The sequence below is a fragment of the Crocodylus siamensis genome, chromosome 10 (assembly GCF_052110815.1).
Source record: "Crocodylus siamensis isolate JL-2025a chromosome 10, ASM5211081v1, whole genome shotgun sequence".
Taxonomy (NCBI): domain Eukaryota; kingdom Metazoa; phylum Chordata; order Crocodylia; family Crocodylidae; genus Crocodylus; species Crocodylus siamensis.
This window is the reverse complement of record NC_143404.1, coordinates 5086680-5098753: the sequence shown is the minus strand read 5'-3', so window position 1 is coordinate 5098753 and position 12074 is coordinate 5086680. Positions and strand designations below refer to the sequence as shown.

Here is a 12074-nt window from a genome sequence, read left to right as displayed (position 1 = left end):
TCCTAACCCTTTGGCCCTTTGTGACTGATATTCACAACTTGTCCTACAAACCCAGATCCCCAACTTATAACATTCATAAACGCACCTGTACCATAGTCCTCTAGCAAATCGATAAGCAGCATTTATTGCTTAAAACAGCTACAAAGGCAATCTCAGAATGCACAACTCCTTTCCTCCTCTCCCCCAAACACATTAATCCATGTATACCTTGTAGATGTTACCCATGTGACTTGAACAGCTATTACTTTTTTCAGTCTTTAAGACTACTACACAGGAAAACCTGCTGGAAATTCATTCCACAGGGAACATAATTTGGGACTTCTTTTTATTTTATTCATTACAAAGCTTCACATGCACCACCCTTGTAGAAGAGCAGGGTACTTGCAGCAGTGACTACATCACCAAAAAAACGAACTAGTCCAGGGTATGAAGTGGAAAAAAGAAAGTTTAATTTCTTGCTTCCTTAGGAGGCACCATTATCAAATGAGGATGCAACCTGTGGGGGGTTGAGTGTGCGGGGGGGATAAAATCTGAGAAGAGCGAGGGAAGCAGTGCAGGTTGCTGCAGAACACATTCAATGCATATTATTCAGCTTTATAATATTCAGGTAAGACACCAAATGCAGCAAGGTCCTCCTGTAATAGTAATGAACCAGGTAAAGTGACTGGAGCCAGCTATGAATTCCCAGCAAAGGGCTCTACTAATCGAGACTAGAAACTGTGAATATCTGAACAGTACTTCATGGGAAAAGCTTAGTAGAGCACTGTAGTGATCAAAAGACAAGAGATTAGGGAGTCTGGCAATTCAAATTTTAAGGTGACACTTCAAGGAAAAAATGTTGTGCGTTCCCATAATTACAGTTATTTAGATGGCTGTAATTCTGCTGTGCATCTCTAAAAAACAAGAACTCTACAAACAAATTTATTTTCAAAGACCAATGCAAATATCCAGTAGCTACTACGGTGTCTGCATTTTTAAAATTCTACTTCCAGTGTCTGACAAAAGAATCACTGCTTCCACTCTCTTTCCCAAGTCAACTCTTTTTTGTGGCTAAGATTACCATTTGTTTCCTGGTGACAGTTAACAGGCAATTAATTACTGTGTATGAGAACTATTCCTTTCTGATCACTACTTTTAGGACTGGAAAAGTCATAATGATGATGGGGAAAAAATAAAATGAATAAACAAAAAATAATATTAATAAAAATAAAAATAGTAATAATAGTCATATAATAATAATAATAATAATAATAATAATAATAATAAATCTCATTATAAATCCTACTAGTTTTTCGTCTTCTAGCATCAGGCAGAAAGCCCAGAAAATCAGCCTTGGCCTTCCATATTTCGTGGTGTGCATGGAAACAATCTGGTGTTCTGTTTAAGAAACCTTAAGGATGGGCAGAAACCTCCAGCGACGTTGTTTCGGGGTGTTCTACCTGGAGGACCAGCTGAGAATACTGGAAGGTCTTCAGCACTTTAAGAAACACTATTTTTTGTGTGCCTTCTGCAAACAGCTTTGGGATCTCCCCAACCATCTATTCTAGATAATCCAGCTCTGAGAGGCTGCTGCAGACAGCTGAGCAAATGGCCCCAAGAGGAACCATCTTGACGTACACAGCTCAATGGCAACTGCTGGGGAAAGCTACAGGTTTCCCTCGAGATGATTTGCCTGTTTCGTCAAACTAGTACCAGATGCCGTATTAACGGTGGAAGCTAGATTCAAAGGAAATGGCAAAAGTTAGGTTTCTGTGCAAGTCACTCTGGAGAAAGCAAAACAAAAGTAATAACATTTGGGTGCAAAGCAGAGGGAAGAATGAAGTGCTAAGATTCAGCAGAAAAATCAGGAGTGACACCTGCCAGTGGTACAGTGAGAGCTGGTGGCTGAGACAGATGCTAAGGCTTCTACGTGCGAAAGAAAGGGCTGTAGAAGGACAGAGTTCTTGTAGAAAAGAAAAGGCCCTGGGAGAGGAAACTGGAAAGATCATGTGCTGGGTGCTCTCATCACCTGATGAAGCTGATCAGGAGGTTGCTTGACAATGGGACTGGAGAGGTTAGGAGGAGGCTCTGCAGATTTGAGAGAGAATCTTTTTATGTTCCAGAGCAGTGGTCTCCAAACTTTTTTGATCGTACCCCTATCAGGAAAAAAAATTTTGAGCACACCCCCCAATATATGCATATTTATATAAATATAAATAGAAGTTCTATTTTCTTCCCGCACCCCAATGGATCGTCTTGCGCACCTCACTTTGGAGACCACTGTTCTACAGGAAAGGGAAGTGGACAGGCATCTTTTCCCTGCACCTACCACCATAAACACAGATCCTTGAAAACAAGTTCCCTCCAAATAACCTTACATCATTTAACACTTACAGTATTTTAAATGAATAGGTTGGAAGTAGCATTTAAACAACCCTGCATTTTAGAAACCAAGTTCAAGTGCACAAGACTCAGTGCCTTCTCCTGAACTGAGTGTTTTTTAAAAGTAAATTATTACAATAACATAGAAGTTTTACGTAGCAACCAGAAATCAACATGATTTATGGTAATCATTTATTTTACCAGTAGTGCACCAGAAAATCACCAACCATCTAATACAGACTATCTGCAAAGGCCTTTCCTCCATTCTCAAGGCAGAGGGAACATTTTTACAAGAAATGTTACTGGGATATTTACTGGGTGGCAGGACTTGAACAACCAAACAAGAGCAAAAGTTTGACACAGTTTTATAAACACTGTCCCCTAATTGTAAGAAAAAGGTATTCCCTGGCTTTCTACCTTGGTTCCAGTATAGAAGGGATGCTCTGAAGCGTCTTCCCTTGCAGCTGCAGCTACAAGACGACAAAAGTCAGTGTGCCTTTGGCAAAGAATTCACTGAAAACATGAAGTACTGATGTAGAAGTATTTCTCTATCCCTGAACAGTATATAGCTCAGATGATACATGATCTATCAAGATTAGTAATTTATTATTGTTTTTCCCCCTAGATTTAACTTCTGCTTTACATACCTGATGGTGGAGGAAGAATGATTTTTCCCAAGAATGTGTTGGGTTATCTTTCCTACTGCGTTACCCACTGTGATTCTGGGATCATTTTTGTGTTGACCTATCAACCAACATACCCAAAGTGGGTTCCCAGCATGATATACATGGAGCCATCTGCAAAGCACAACTAAAAGATCATATGATCTTAGTGTCTAACTGCAAAAGCTTTTACTTCTAGTCCTACCTCGATGAGCTGACAATCTGTCATGTGTTTTTACAATGCCTAGCACAATGGGGTCCTTTGGCACTACTGCAACATAATTTGAACACTGAATGACTCAAATTGAAAAACAACTGCTGTTTCTGACCTTGCAAGGGCCAAGAAAAATGCAGAACAGAAGAAAAGGTTGCGCCTGCTTAAAACATCCTAAAGACGTTCAAATCGGTGTAAACTGTAACTTTGTTGGAAGGGCTCCTTACTGCAGAAAGCTATTTAATATAGTTCATAAAAATGCGTTCATCCAAAACCTTAGACAAAGAAAAATAAATTTTTCGCTTCTTACATCTTCAAAAAAGTATAGCTCCAGGTAGACTCTGAATTTGTATTTGTAGACAAATCTCTCGATATTAAGGGTAATTAAAAAAATCACATTCCAATATGCTAATAAAAAGCAATGCTTCCATTAGCCCAGAACAAAGCCATTTTGTAGAGGAAGGGGAGAGGTGCTAGAGTGTTAACTAAACCCACTTGGAGGCCATGAGTTAAGGACAGATGCTAGATCAAGATTAGGGATAATTTACAAATCCCAATGTTTAAATTTAACTTTTACCAGCACTCAGCTTTTCCAATCCAACAAGAATACCAAATTAAACAATTCATCTGGCAGCACTATGAAAATGTATGGTAATCAAAACACAATCATGATGTAAAATTAATTTTATATGGGAGAGAAAATAAGAGGAACCGAAGACAGAAGAGCTGAAAAACAAGGAAAATGGAACAACAACAACAAAAACAACAAGCTGTATTCAAAAAGGTCCCAGTGGTTTTACTAGTAAATTATTAGTAGAGTTCCTAGCAAGTGCCGGGCGTTTTGTTAGCTGGTTCACTCTTGCTAGCTATTTTAAACAACATTTCGAAGACAGGAAGTTATATCAAAGAGCATCAATCTCTCATGTTTGCCAGTGTCAATGCAGTAAGTTTACTCATACTTGTTTTTACTTTAAAGCTAGCAGATATCATCTGAAACTCATGGTGTGAGGTCAGGCTACTGCATCAGTCAGACTGACTGCATGCAGCCAAGTGTGGTCACACAGTATGTGGTGCTGCAGACCAGTCTGTGGTGATGCACTGCACACATTTCAGGTATTCCCCATGCTGTACCTTGGGGGGGGGGGGGTGTGTGTCTGTGTGTGTGTGTGTGTGTGTCTGTGAGTGAGAGAGAGAGAGAGAGAGAGAGAGAGAGAGAGAGAGAACCTGTGCAGAAAAAAGCGGGGAGGTGCATGTGGCGGTGCACCCCAAACTGGAATCTAGCTGGCTGGAGCCACACTCTGGCTGCCAGCCAGGCTCCCAGATGCAGGAGCACCATGGGTGCAGCTTCCTAGGCCTCCAGGCAAGGCTGTTGGGGCCAGTACAGTTGGTGGCCCCAGCTTCCACTACCCCACCTGGGGTAACCTGCCATGTGCCAGAGGGCATGTGGCACAAACATTCCCCAGAGACAAGCAGCAGTGGCACAAGTTGTGCCACTTCTTGTCCTCAGGGAAACAGACATCCGCACTTGTGTGAACGTGGCCACTGTAACTGAATCTGATCCAGTATGCCATTCCTTATTCTCTCCTACTGCTAAAAATGTGACTTGAAGAGTTAGTCACCTCTGACTGGATGAAAATTTTTCAGGTAATACAGTAGGATGCCTACAAGCATCCAACTGAATAAATCAATGCTTGGAGCGAAGCAGAGAAATACTGTGGAAAAATCTCTTTCAAAGAGGTTGCGCTTTTTTTTTTGTTTTTTTGAGAAGCAGGTCGAAACTATATTTCAGCTGGGTGACAGCACTTCAACTATGTCACTGTATACAGCCAGTTATTGGGGACAGTGGTCCAACTGATTTTAGAAAGGGAAACCATCTATGTTGGTTTAGCAATAAAATATGAAGAATTAAGGACTGGCTATTGGCACTAGTTAGTTAAGACGACAATGTCACCAGGACATTTGCTCCTGATGAAGGCAAATCAGGGAGCAGGAAGCCCTGGACAGGACTTGCTTCAGTGAACAAAGCAGAAAAGTGTATGTATAGTGGCATAAATAACCATTATAGTGCACAATGAGGTGGGACATGGAAATGAAGTGGATGGACAGGTTTTTACAGCCAGACCTTCATGGTCACATTACAACTCCACACACACATGATCAGAATGTGCTAAATCAAGTCACAGGAAAACAAAGATCACAATTATGCGTGTCAGTGTTTAACCTCTAAAAGCAAGGTTAAACACAGTTATCATAGCTGGGGAAAAAATAAATTTTAAAAGGACCACCGATTTACTGGAACTTCTCTTTCTATTATATTTATACCATTAAACCATTGAACAATTGCTTAGTACGTACATTTTTACATTAGGATGTCTGTTCTTTTATGGGAGAGAGCGGTACTGGGACTAGAAGAGATGTTACCATATACGGAAAGAGAAAACTGTAAAATACATAACTGCACATGAAACATTGTGCCCTTATATCCCGCTGAAGCATCCATGTGAAACCATAATATGCCCTTGGGAGCCCCTGGCTGCCTCAAATTTCTGAATGTACAGTGCAACTCCTTTTGGATACTGTTAGACAGGCAATTTTACTGAACAAAACCAGGCAGATCAGCTACCAAGACACTGGTTAAAAGACTGATCTATGGAATAAATTACTTTTGTTCACTTGTTTTTCTTCTAGATACCTGCCAAGCTTTAACATTCAGAAAAGGCCAAGCAGTTTTGGTGGTTCCAGAATGAAGCAGCAGCATTAATGGAGCAAGGACAGTGTTGTAAGTATTGTACTACTTAGGCCACATTCTTACAGTTAGTTACATGTGCTAAACTTTATGCATGCTAATAAGCCTGTTCAAAAGAGCAGAACTAAGTTGGCATGTGTTATGTACGCTAAAGTTCAGTTAGTCCGTCAGATACATTTCTGAAATAAATGGAATTTCCCTTCTCATCATTTGAAGTCCTCTTTCTAAAAATGGATTATTAGATTATAAAATCTTGTAACATGTTCTTCTGAAATCATATATAGGCATTCCAAAATAAAAACTGCAATACATACATTTCTCCTTCCTGCACTAAAGCCACCACCTTTTATTCTTACAGTCCCTTGCTGCAATTTCTCTAATCTAGCAGCTATAATTATTTTCTCACTTAGTAGGCTACTGGTTATATCATCAATTATATGTAAAGCTGTGTAAATGCAGGGTCAGAGTTGCCCAGAAACTGGAATATTAATTACTGGTAAATGAGAAGTGACCAAGATGTGAAAAAATGGACTTGCAAACAGTTTATTAGGCTCTGAGCAACAGTGGTGTTTTATCTTGCTCTTCTGTATGTATTCGAGTCATTACTTTCATAGTCACATGCATGCATGATGTGAGCAAAGTTAACGGGCAATGCGCCGAACTTATAAAGCAATTACTATTTTTCACATTTAACTATCTTGGCATCTCCGAATGCTTACAGCCTACAAGGGTCTGCAAGGCATTCCACAGAATCATAGAAGTAGGGTCAGAAGGGACCTTGTAGATCTTCAAGTCCAATGCCCCCCCCACCTGGGCAGGAGAAAAACTGGGCTCAAATGACTCCAGCCAGGTAGAAATCAAGCCTCCTCTTAAAGACCCCCAGGGTACGAGCCAGCACCACTTCCCTTGGAAGTTGGTTCCAGCTCCTAGTTGCCCTGACCGTGAAGCAGCGCCTCCTGATGTCTAGTCTGAACCTCCTCTCTAACAACTTGTGGCCGTTATTCCTTGTTATGCCAGGGGGCGCTCAGGGAAACAAGATCTCTCCCAAAAATGCACTAGCATTTAAATGCACTCGCATCTCTGAATGCTGGTAGTCTATTGTCTTCCAAAGATAAGTAACACCTCAAAACCAGCAGATCACATCCAAAGTAAGATTTATGTTATATACTTATACACGTGCCAGATGTCTGCTCCATTGCATGATAATTAGCACACAATTAAATACAGCAGCCTCCGTGTCATGTCTATTCAGTGTCCCTGAACTTCAAAATGGCACCAGAGGTGCTTTAACTAAAGCTCGTTGAAGATGAAGGACCTGATCTTGAGAGGTGCTGAGCATTCAAGACTCTCAATATCCCTAGACACCACAGATGGTTAGCAACTAAGGATTAAGGCCAAGTCACCAAATTCATGTTACAGGACATTTGTACGCAACTCTCCCACACCCTCCTCCCCATAATTACATTGACATGGACAATACCACACTGATCCTATTTCACAGTCCTTTTGTTTCTGGGCTGCAGATAGTCAGTATACATAATTAATAAATCTTTTATTCAGGCTGCTGGTCCCAGGTATAACTATAAACTGCATCTGACTGGAAGGCTTGGTGGCAACATAGTGGAGCTAGTTATGGTGGGGTAGCTCCTATAAAATACCACAAGGTTGCAAACTCTAGAGTAAGGCAAATATCAGGCGCCTCCCCCACTGCCTGGTGGGCAGTCCTTGGCTGGAGAAAGGACAAGAGCCATCACCCTGGCAGAAACATGCCTTTGCCGAGGCATCTGGCAGTCAGCAGCAGTTCTTATCTGTCGCTCTCTAGCAGCAGCTACAAACATCGAGGCACTGAACATCTGGACTCGGTCTGGCCTTTGGATTTTGTCTCAATGGCCTGAAGGGGAGGGGTGATAGGTCTTGGGGAGCCTCCACTCCTCCACACTTCTGCCTAGGCAAGAGGCGCAATGTCCGTGTCCAAGGTCTTGGTGCAATGGTCACAGGACTCTGAACAAGTGGATTCATAAGGCGCTCGCCTAGACCTCCTACACGTACACCATGATCCAGAGGATTGAAGGTAGCCTACTTGTATTCAGGCTTAAGAGAACAGTTCAAAACACTTGAAGTCTTATTGTTCTAGTGAAGCATTATCAAATGTGCACACGTTTTGATAAAATTCACTTGCTCATTTTCACTGAAAAGTAAGAGCCTGATTTCAAGAGAACTCAGCTTAGTCACCAAGTTTGTTTGTTTGGAAACGCCACCCCTAATTGCCATAAGGAAATCTCCTGGATAGTCTACACTTTTGGAAATCTGGCCAAAGTTCCTTACCACTTAGTTTCACACTTTAAAATAAGATGAATTTGCAAGATTAGGGCTTTTTAAAAAAGTATGAATAACTGTTGATATTACATCACAATTGCAGCATTTTTTTGAAAAAATATCTGCAGCAAAAACTGCCACGTAATAAAGAAAACCTGTCAGGTTTACAGTGCTGCACTTCTACTTCACCATGGTGGCAAGAACAACAACAAAACAACTGTGTGACAGCTGCTTCATATCAGCCAAAATAACATTAAAAGGGTATTACAAAAAAAAAAGAAGAAAAAATAGATTCCTCTCTCCAGTTCACTGATTGCAAGATAATGCCATTACAACCAATTTAACTGGCCTTGCTAACAAACATTCCCCTACTACCGTGCGGGTCCCAATTGCAGGAGCACAAGGTTCCCAAGCGCCGCCGGCATTTTAACCACAACATCCTGAACATCAGTGGTGCTATTAACTGTGGGAAATTTCTGAGAAAAACAGCTTGCATGGAGAGAACCTGGAAAGATAGCAAGATCATCATAAGGGGATCTCTTTTCAAGACAAGACTACCAGCCTGCAATGGGAAGACATAAGGATAGACTGAAACTATTACTTAGCACATTGTTGTGGCTGCATCTTCTTAGATTAAGGTCGAAAGGGAATACGAGAGGAATCAGAACCCTAGAACAGTTAGCCGGAGGGATCAAATAGCATCTGAATCGATCTGGATAGTGTACTATGTACTTTTAAGAAGTTGTATTTCCTCAAATGAGTCATTTTTATGGATAGCTTTACTTTATAGATTCAGAAAAAGCAGAAGTAACAGATATCACCATATAAGAGATACAGTTAAAGAGAGGATTGAGGGTGCATATAGACATGTGGGGATGCATACTCCGACATGCTGCAATTACAGTGCCTTGGAGCAGACTCATTAATCCAGCAGATTAATAGTCTGCTGGGGCATGCTAATTAGCATGCTCGAGCAATCTCAGTGTCTTGTGTATTCAATGTCCCCGCGGGGCTAAATGGTGGGGGCACTTACTTAAAGCTTTTTCAATGAGCTTTAGTTCAAGCACCCCATATTTTGAAGTCTGTGGCTGTGTAGTACAGGAAATATAGAAACACAGATCTTGTTCCTTCATTGCAACTATACAGAGCTATGCATCTAGATTGGCTTTTGCAATATTCTGAAGATTTGCATTTTTAAGCTACTTAATTCTTAAATATCTTCTTCTGAAACCACAAGGATGGTATTAAAATTTATGCAGACTATCTGGAAGAGAAAAAAAAATCCTTTACTTACATGATTTAATTGAAGAAACATTGGCTGGAATCTACTGCATTCAATATTCCCCATTTTAGAAAAAGGCAGAGACTCATCTGTCTTTTTCCTTGTGATATATTTTCAATGCTGCACTCCTTAGGATACATAAAAAGTACATAACCACAGCTGAAGAGGCTACTGCAAACGTGGACTACTGTGCAACAGTTCAGTACACTGAATAAGATGCACAAAAAATACTAACAAACAATAGGCAACACGGAGGTTGCACACACCACATGCAGTCAGGAGATGAACACTTTTTTTTTTAAATTAGAGTTTACCACTTTGTGGAGAGGACCTAAACTTTGCTCCATGAGCAAACTAAAGCTCTAGAAATGAAGAACTCTCAAACCATGACTCAAGACACAAAGGTTTCCCCTTTGGGGCAAATTTAGTCAGCACTATGTCTAACAGCAGAATGTATCTATTTAACCAAAAACAGCACTGCTGGTGCTAAAAGCTGAACTTTAGGCTTCCGACTGCTGTGTTTATATGCTACAGGAAGTAACCTTACTCTGTAAATTCTTTTTACAACAGGAATCGTACCGCCTTCCCAAAAAGCAGACATTTGGCATATGGGCAACAATGAAATCATAGGGATCTTAGCTTACAGGAGCTACAGGCCCTGGTGAATATCACCAAAATTTGCTGACATGTTTCAGTATCTTGGATTAATGGTTCTCAATGGCACTACTATGACAGATGTGGTTAGCGGTTCACTAAATTCCTGTTCTCTTCTTTAAGAGAGGGGAATGACATTAAGACAAAGAACTACAACCAGAAAGCATCAGCAGCTTTCCAAAGAGTGGAACTGTGGTATTTTCAAGAAGCAGCAAAGTTGTATTATGTACTAGTTTAACAAGGAAAATATTTAACAAGATATTTTTCCATATCCCCAGCATATTTAAAAAGCCTTAAAGACAGGAATTTCTTTCCAACAGAACTGCTCCAAGCCTTCAACATAACTTTCTGAATGCAGTGCTTTTAGACCACCATTATGAACTGACAAGCCCAACGTGTTATTAAAGGGGTTTTTAGATTAAAGGGGTTTTTAGATGGCAAAACAAGAGACCTATTTTTTTGCCCAAATTCTTGGCTACCTTTAAAATGTTAACTGTTGGGACCTGAATTGGTTAAATCGCATTATTCAGTTCTGCCACTCACTGAAGCATTAAGTGGATGGCCATGCATGAGTGACATTTCAAGTCTAGAAAGGCATATCTGGCTTCTGGGTACATCTGTCTCTTCACTATACCCATGGCTTCAAAAAATGAATGTGGTCTAACAGAAGGCCTCATCTGCAGAAACATGCATGTCTAGTCACATACATGTATAGTCCTAGTATGAAAACAATGTCACTGTATTAAGGACTATAGATTTTCCTCCTCAAAAAATTCAGGAAGCATGCATCTCACTGCCTAGCGTAACTCACCTACACTACTTAAAAACCATTTTAAATGTATTGTTATTAAACCCCTTTTGTTTAATGAGGGAAGTGTCCAGTTCTTCCCTAAGTCTTGCTCATCATCATATTCGCTCTACTTCAAGTCACCATTCTCCTATTTTACCATCTCACAGAGGTATTGGGAGCAAGTCCCAGGAGGTAAGACTAGCACCAAAACTACTATGGAGTTTAATTTTAAATTGCAAGGACAGTTTCTTTTGCGCTCTTCCCCACCCCCACTGACCTCTTAGACTACTGCCTGGTTCTTAAAAATCAAACAGTGAAATAGCCAAGATTATTCCTCTTATAGTATATTTTTTTCTGGATGCGGAGCATGTTGCCTTCTGGAAACAGGTTTGTTTTTAGTAATGCTTCTAGATAAAGTCTTGGAGAATCTAAAGGGATCTCAGCGCAGCGAAAGCAGCTATAATATAAAGATGCTCCTTAATGCAAGAGACTGAGGAAATAGGGAATTGGGAGATTGTCCCTGAGATAGAGAATAGCTAGTTAGAGACATGCAAAGAGTCTGCAGAGGTTGCCTACTGCTCACATTAAAAGCTGTTGTTTAGTTCTTCTCAATCACGTACGCCTGTCTATGCTTTCATTGAACCCTATGATCGCTACTCTCAGGAAATATTAAGTGATAGAAATTATATTCAAAAGGCAACCTAACCCTTTTGCCTGTTAATTCTTTCTAAGCAGGACAAAAAAAAGCTGGAGAAACAGGGATGAGGCAGCTGAACTTTGCAACACATCTACAAACCCCTCACTCAATAGTTACCATCTCTACCACATGCTGCTTCTATCCATCTGCTTGACCCTGCAAGGCTGGAATCTGAAAGAGAGCTGGTGAAGAAAGTCCCTTTTATTCCAGCATACTTATGAGAACTGTTCATATTCCTTTTCTGAAACAGATCTGTTAACATCTGTCTTTTCAGTGAAGCATTCATTTCCTTCAGACCAGTGGTTCTCAACCTTTTTAGACTCAAGGCACCCTTCAGGAAAAAAAAATGTCA

The 12074-nt window shown here is 40.5% G+C and overlaps 1 protein-coding gene across 3 annotated transcripts in view; it reads right to left on the bottom strand.

Moving 5' to 3' along the window:
- The window catches only part of RNF130 (ring finger protein 130), an 82324-nt gene that overhangs the window by 49054 nt on the left and 21196 nt on the right, over positions 1 to 12074 (bottom strand). The window lies entirely within an intron of this gene.